Here is an 8,561-nt window from a genome sequence, read left to right on the forward strand (position 1 = left end):
CTCCTTCCCTGGCCAGGCTTTCCAAGTTTCATGCATTCACGTATACAGCTAGAAACCTCAGTCTCAGGACTCCCTTCTCCATTAACAATTTCACTTGGCATCTCAGGGAGGTTTGTTTTTAAACTTTCCTTCAGTTTCAACCTTCTCAATCATTTTCTGAACTTCAGATCAGGCAATCCTTGAAGTGAACTGGTTGGATAAGCAGAAAACAGGAAATACTACCTGCACCTACAACTCATACCACTACTGACTGACCACTTCTACAAACTGTCTCACCTGCTTTGGGAATTTTTCCATTTCAAACAACGAGCTCTTGATATTTTGGAAGAAGATAAATGTTTGTCCTGGATTGTATAAGAGACTGAAATAGATTATAGCAATTTTATGCCTTAGCATAAGCAGTCAGAACTTTTTAAAATTTTTATTGTTAAATACAATTTTAAGTTTGTTAGCATGGTTTAATCCAACATCACAACACAACTTTATGAGACAGACTTACTCCCCCACTCCCCACCTCTTCCTCCTTTAGTCAGAGAAAAACAATATTCCCTTGTACACAACTTAATTCAGAGAACAGGATTCTCTCAATGAAGCAGGAAAGACAATGGCTGTCTTTATTTTGTTTTTAATCCAGTTGCTGAAGTACAGCTCCCAAGCAGTCATCTCATAATCATCATAAACAAAACTATGGAGCTTACTATGGTTACTATGGAGGTTCCCTGCTCTGTATCTTGATTGAAATTATTACAGATTAAAAAGAATTTAACAGGTTTTTGCTATACTTCATAATTCAATTACTGTACATTATCATAGAATCATCTAGGTTGGAAAAGACCTTTAAGATCAAGTCCATCAACCTAACACTACCAAGTCCACCACTAAACCATGTCCCTAAGCACCACGTCTGCCCCTCTTTTAAACACCTCCAGGGATGGCGACTCCACCACTGCCCTGGGCAGCCTGTTCCAATGCTTGATAACCCTTTTCAGTGAAGAAATTTTTCCTAATATCCAATCTAAACCTCCCCTGGTGTAACTTGAGGCTGTTTCCTTTCGTCCTGTCGCTTGTTACTTGGGAGGAGAGACCAACCCCTACCTCACTGCAACCTCCTTTCAGGCAGTTGTAGAGAGCAATAAGGTCTCCCCTTAGCCTCCTTTTCTCCAGACTAAACGACCCCAGCTCCCTCAGCCGCTCCTCATAAGACTTGTTCTCCAGACCCCTCACCAGCTTCATTGCCCTTCTCTGGACACGCTCCAGCACCCTGGGTGCTGTTGGCTGCTTTGGCCACCTGGGCACACTGCTGGCTCGTATTCAGCCGGCTGCTAACCAACACCCCCAGGTCCTTTTCTGGTGGGCAGCTTTCCAGCCACTCTTCCCCAGTTCTGTAGCGCTGCATGGGGTTGTTGTGACCCAAGTGCAGGACCCGGCACTCGGCCTTGTTGAACCTCATACCATTGGCCTCGGCACCAATCCCGATCCCTCTGTAGAACCTTCTCACCCTCAAGCAGGTCAACACTCCCACCTAACTTGTTGTCTGCAAACTTACTGAGGGTGCACTCGAACCAACTGAAAACCATTTTATTCTGTAGTGACACAGAAAAAAAACCCAAGTCTTTCAGGAAATACACCATATCAATATTATGTCAGGTTGCAGACGACTTAAGTACTGAACCAACCCCACAATAAAACCATGTCACATGAAGACTACAGTTTAATTTGTTTGCTCATTGAGCTCCCTTCTATTTACTCTGAGCTACAGAGTAGCTTGATTTTTATGAGGGTACAGAAGCAGGAAGGAGCAAGGCAACACCCTCAGCTATTCACTTTCAACCTCAAGCATGGCCAGATTTTTCAATAATCTGTGATCACTTAACACTTGGAGCTGTACCGAGCGATAGCAAGTAACTTACCTAGAGAAAAGGAAAAAGGAAGGAAGGTAAGTGACAAAGGCAAGACAACTAGAGAGCAAAATGAATGTATGAATGAGATTAAAATACTGTTTAAAGTATTTGAGGACAAGCTGTTGGGATCTGGCCAAGAATGAATAACCTAGATTGTTTCCATCTTATGTCTAAAGGTTGGTATCTAAATAAAGCTTTACTTTCCTTAATTTCTCATTTGAGAACCTCTTCCAGAAACAAGACGATACCAAACGAACATTCCTCAGATTAGTTTTTCCTTACAATCGTCAGGAAAAAAAAAAAAAATCCATGCAAATTTCCCTATTTCCAATACAAGATGTGGTATATTAAGAGACTTTGCTGTGGCCAAAAGTGGTACAAGTTTCTCCAGAATCCATTTCCACAATTGAGGAAATATTACAGATTTTTATCCCCACAAATTTCAGTTTGGTAGATAAAAGCGACACAGGGATTCATCTAACAAGTATACAGCATACTTTGCCAGAACAATGCTGTTGTCTGATTTTGGTTATTGTTAATTTTTAATGATTAATCTCCTGTTTATGCAGACTTGCATACGAAACTCATCCAGTTGGCATCTGCAAAAAAGAACTGTACTAACATTAATCAAAATCAAGACAAAATATCAAAAGCCCTACAAAATAATACACATATTCCATCTTGCCTGGGAATTACTTTTCCAGAGTCATGCATGAGCATTAATTACTAGCCGACGCACACCACTATTGTTTTGACATACGCCACAAAGATCCTGTTCTTCCTCATTGCTTTGATTAAAAATTTGGCTTAGGGAGCAGTTTACGTTGTTACTTTTAATAACTGCAGCAGCTACTTCCAGGCTGCTGCCTTTGCGCCCACCTCACCCTTCCCTTTCCTGGGGCACAGGAGATGTGGCCACTCACCCCCAGGGCAGCAAATGCAATTGTAGAGAAACAGTAAGGCACCTCAGATCTCCGATTAAATTAAATTAGGGCTTTTAAATATATATATATTTTTTTTTTACACTAACATACAGCCACATTTTTTTTGAATGATCGATAAAAGCTTCAATAGCTCCCTCTGCTGCCAGCAAATATGTATTTCAGCTGCTCAATGCCACACCTGCTCACAGCTGACAAATGTCACATACCTGTCTCTCTCTGTGTGCATGTACATGTATGTAGAATCCTTGAAAAATTCTATTTGGGAAATACTATGGGTATTTTAATTTAACACTCTCTTAAGACTGCTGCTTTTAAAGGATAATTGACTGTAAATCAAAATACTGAAGGCCAGTAGTTAAATACTCACTATTTTAATATGATAATTTCAAAATACTATCAACTTAATGCAAAAATCACACCATAATACCTGGCTATCTAGTTGGATATGTAGCGACACCCATGCAGCAATGGCTAATTTTTTAGGACAGCAAGAGGCAAGAGTTTGTCCCAAACTCCCGCTACCTTGACTGTCACCCTATGACCACCATTTCAAGGGATAGAGTGTACCATCAGCAAGTTTGCTGATGACACAAAACTGGGAGGAGTGGCTGACACACCAGAAGGCTGTGCTGCCTTACAGCATGACCTCGCCAGGCTGGAGAGTTGGGCAGAAAGAAACCTTATGAAGTTCAACAAGGGCAAGTGTAGGGTACTGCACCTGGGGAGGAATAACCCCATGCACCAGTACAGGTTGGGGGCTGACCTCCTGGAGAGCAGCTCTGTGGAGAGGGACCTGGGAGTCCTGGTGGACAACAGGATGACCATGAGCCAGCAATGTGCCCTGGCGGCCAAGAAGGCGAATGGCATCCTGGGGTGCATCAAGAAGAGTGTGGCCAGCAGGTCGAGGGAGGTCATCCTCCCCCTCTACTCTGCCCTGGTGAGACCGCATCTGGAGTACTGTGTCCAGTTCTGGGCTCCCCAGTTCAAGAAAGACAGAGAACTGCTGGAGAGGGTCCAGCAAAGGGCAACGAAGATGATTAGGGGACTGGAGCACCTTTCTTATGAGGAAAGGCTGAGGGACTTGGGTCTCTTTAGTCTAGAGAAAAGAAGATTGAGGGGGGATCTTATTAATACATACAAATACTTAATGGGAGGATGCCAGGGGGATGGGAGCAGTCTTTTTTCAGTGGCGCCCAGTGATAGGACGAGGGGTAATGGGCATAAACTTGAACATAGGAAGTTCCATCTTAACATGAGGAGGAACTTCTTTACTTTGAGGGTAGTGGAGCACTGGAACAGGCTGCCCATAGAGGTGGTGGAGTCTCCCACTCTGGAGACATTCAAAACCCGCCTGGACGCTGTCCTGTGCAACGTGCTGTAGGTGACCCTGCTCTGGCAGGGGGGTTGGACTAGATGATCTCCAAAGGTCCCTTCCAACCCTAACCATTCTGTGAATTCTGTGAATTCAAGACCACCAACACAACTGTGCAGGACAAGCACGAGTGCCTCCCGTCTACCACTGCTGCACACTTAACAACTCTGCAGCCACAAGAAACAAGACTGGGATGACTAACTGGAAATAGGCAAGGAAACAACAGTAACAAGGGGAAAAAAACCCAGAGGGTTTATGCATATAAAAGTGAGGGGCCACACTGACAGAAAAATACATTTGCCATTATATCCCCCTTTGTACAAGACAGCTCCGCTGTAGCTAAACTTGATGTCATTGCATCTCTACAGCACTAGGGGCTGCACAGATAGAGTTTAGGAAGAGGTGTTTCAGCTAAGACAAAACAGGTCTACTCTGCAGAGACTCAACACAAACCAAGCCAAAGCAAGCCTGACTGCATGTCCAGAAGCAGATGGCCAAGCATTACTCACACAACAGGCTCTGGACTAAGGCCCATCCATGTCACAGGTGACTTGGTACCTTTCCTTTCCTCATCTTCATCCAGCCTTACATATCCTTCTACTAGTTTTGCCTCACCGGATGATCTTAACCTGCCAGGGCCGCAGCTCCAAGGCAGACTGTGCCTTGCAGCTCTGTGGAGCAGTAGGTTCAAAAAGAATCAGCCAGCCCTGCCACAGGTGGTGCAGAGAAGAGATGAAACGGTGCACCCAGAGCAAAAGATGCAATCAAATTATAGCAGGAGTAAACAGAACAGCAGCACCTTATTGCACACCCCCTACAACTGGGAAGGAAGAAAAAATAAAATAAAAAAAAAAAAATCAACAAGGATACAGAAAACAAGAGTGAAAAAGAAATTTTACCCAGCGTCTGCCAGTACTTGGGGCCTAAGTGGGAACTCCCCTCAAACAAAATTCCCAAATACAGAACTTCACAAGACACCGAGAAAAAAAATAAATCTAAATCCATCTTTATCTGGCCAAGTCTTACACCTTGTTCATTCATATTAGATAGCCAAGGCTTAACCAGTCTGTTTCCTTGTTTATCCATTAGCACTAGTATTGCACACTCAGAAGGAAAAAGGAAAGACAGGCCTAAGGTGCACAGAAACCCTAGTTTAACAGGGACAAATGGGTTAGCACTGGAAACCACATCCGGGGCACAGGTGGGAGTACTCAACATGCATTAAACATCCAGGAAACTTAATTCCTTCGGAGAGACATTCTCATGTTCCAACCCTGTAAGCACTTTCAGTGTTACCCAACTAGACCATATCGTACATCCTCCTCTCATTGAGAGATGAATAATGTCAGAAAACACATCATTTTGTTGCATTAAGTACAAACTCAATTCATTTGGGGGGGGGAACGGAGGGACAGACAAACAACCAAAACCACAACCAAAACACAAACCAAAACAAACTTACCAGACCCTCTCCCCCCTTCTGCACCTTTCAGTTTGGCTCTGCCACCCAGTACCACCAGCAGCCGCCTCTCTCCAGCAGGCTCAAGCGATGCTCCCGCTCCAAGCTGTGCGCACGCTTCAGGACTGTGTGTCCAGCACTTCAGGACTGCTGGAATGGCCTGGGATCATTTCTGCAGAGAGTGCATACCTCCAACATCAACCCACACACTTGAAGTAACACAGAAAGCACCTGTACTTTAGCTTTTTTTTTTCCCCTCCTTTAAACGACACCAGCTGGCTGAAATGACAGTCTTTCCACAAGTGACACATGAAACAGTTGTGAGTACAGGGATCATATAAGGTACCAATTTTGTCAAGGTTTCTGTACCTGTGAAAAATAGGGAGACTGTTCAGAAAGAAAATGGCAATGAGCTACCAAGTACACTATGGCATGCTTTCCAAATGAGGTTGTTTATAAAAAGATTCAGAAATAAGAGAAGAAATACTTTAATCCTTACAGTGTTTCAAAAATACATTGCACATGTGCTCTATGCTCTTTACAAGTACAATCAGATTTTACTAAAGACAGAAGCAGCTCCCTCATTTGTTTTGCTACAGCAGCATGAGGTAGAATCCTGAATTTCGGAATAAAGTGCCTGTATTGGGGAAAAATAACAGAAGTATTATCCATGCAAAAAAAAATCCATCTGGAAAAAATATTCATATTTCTTTTGAGGACTTCTCTATGTCAGTCCAGTCATAAGAGAATTTCTTAAACTTTAATAGAGCAATCCTATTGTATTTCAATATATGCACATATTATCTGATAAAAAAATGTGTTTTACATAAAATTACAGTCGTCTATATGTTTTCTGGAATCAAAGTTTGTTGATATGGTTATAGTTGCATTCAGTTTTAATTTCAATATAACCTGAAATCGTTACTGAATGCATTAGAAAGTCAAGGAAAAGGGGACGGGGGGGAAACATGCTAAGGGAACAAGTAGTAAGATATATTACTTTCAGGTTATTTTGTAATGTAGAGGAAAAAAGGAACAAAAAACATCCCTGAAAATGAGAATCAAAGTGCTTTCCATTTCCAGAAGCTTCACTATTAGCAGTGCCTCAGTTTTCTTTAAAAAATTAAGGCTTGAGGGATTTTCTCCTTTTAATATATTTTTTTTTAATTCTGAATATAAACCTCTAAAATTCAAATACAGACCTCAAAACAGACCTCGCATGATGCAGCTAGGAACACTGAAATAAAGAACAAAAAACTGCAAACAGGATGGTACACTGATAATTACAAATCAGCTAACCACAACAAATTGCTTTGAGCCTCCTTCACTCTATTCATACAACAAAACTCATTTTTTAATGCCATTTACAGATTGCAGTCATCTTTGAGAACTTAATGTAACAAATTAAGCATTGTAGCATCACAGAGGGACACAGGCTGAGAGGAAACAACTGCAAAGAGCTTCCTGTCATTTGTAATTTTTCATTCCATACCTTGTGAAAACAATCGAGAATAAAAAGAACGTTGTGTATTTTTTAAAAGCTCAATGTCAAATATAATAACAAGTTAAAAGTCTTGATACTTTAACGGTAAAAGGTCCTCAATCTAACCAGATACCAGCTTGGATCAAAGCATAGATTTTTCTTCCTTCCCATAAAAAATATGGAACCAAAGTAACATTTGCAATTGTTATTTCTCAAGAAAATAAAACTGCTCTGAAGTACATCACACAACAACCTAATCTTCTCACTGTGTCCATAAAGAAAAACTTAAGATGCAAAGAGATTGCATTATACAACTGTGCAAAGGTTCCATTTCACACAATGGATGCAAGCTTAAGGAAGTCACAAGCAAGCTTAAGAATCAATTTTATTTATTATTTACTGCTTGGTAGTACAAAAGTATATAAACTATTTTGTTAAAAATACATCTGATATGCAAATTTAAGAAAAGCTGACTAATATGGCAATATCCATACCCCTACAAATTAGCAGGGTGTAGTGTTAAATGCAATGAAACAGGCACAGTTTCTAAATCCTCTTATTGACGTAGCAATTCACAAGTTAAATTCTTGCACATATCAGGTCTTATAATACCTTATTTAAGTATTTTATACAGGTAAAAAATGGTTTACATATCCACGACATTTTATTTTTTTTTTATTCTACATTCTTCCAATGGAATCAAAATAGAAACTACTTTTAAATTAAGTAAAAAAATACATATTTCTGTTTAAACTTTCTTCCATCCTTTTGGCAAATTTACTTGCAGTATTAACCCATCACATATCAAAACACAATGTTATCAAAATAAAACTTTTTTTTTTTTTAAAAAGCTTTTGGGACAGTCTACAACTGTGTATCTCCTTTCTGAAAATTATTTGAAACTGTTTGGTTTTACCTAATAATCCCTTTTTCCAGTAGCATTTCATACTCATAGCTCTCAATCTCTTGGAAACTGAAAGCTAACTACTATAACCAATACTAATTAAATTCTTTTAGAAACATTAGCTCTTCATACAAATAATTAAGTGAAGCTTGAAGTAGAAAAAATTTCAAGAATATTAATAGTATGCCTGCAATGTGAGCTTGGTGTTTATGTTATACCTAAATATTGAAGAGATTTCATAAGCCAGGCTTAAATTAATGGAAGCAAGGATGCTAAACACTCAAGTTCTAGTCCTGGCCAAACACTTATTTTGGGTTCTCAAGGATGGACATTTATCTCTAAAAATACCCATTTTAAAAGCAACAATGAACCATTTATTCTTTTCAGAGCTTTGGTGGGTGGTGGAGTTGGGTTTTTCTGGCAAATATATCAGAGAAATTTATATATTGATAGGTCCAGTCAGTAGCTCATGGACACAAATAGAAGGAAGAAAATCAG

This window comes from Charadrius vociferus, unplaced genomic scaffold, assembly GCF_000708025.1.
Source record: "Charadrius vociferus isolate BGI_N301 unplaced genomic scaffold, ASM70802v2 scaffold186, whole genome shotgun sequence".
NCBI lineage: Eukaryota > Metazoa > Chordata > Aves > Charadriiformes > Charadriidae > Charadrius > Charadrius vociferus.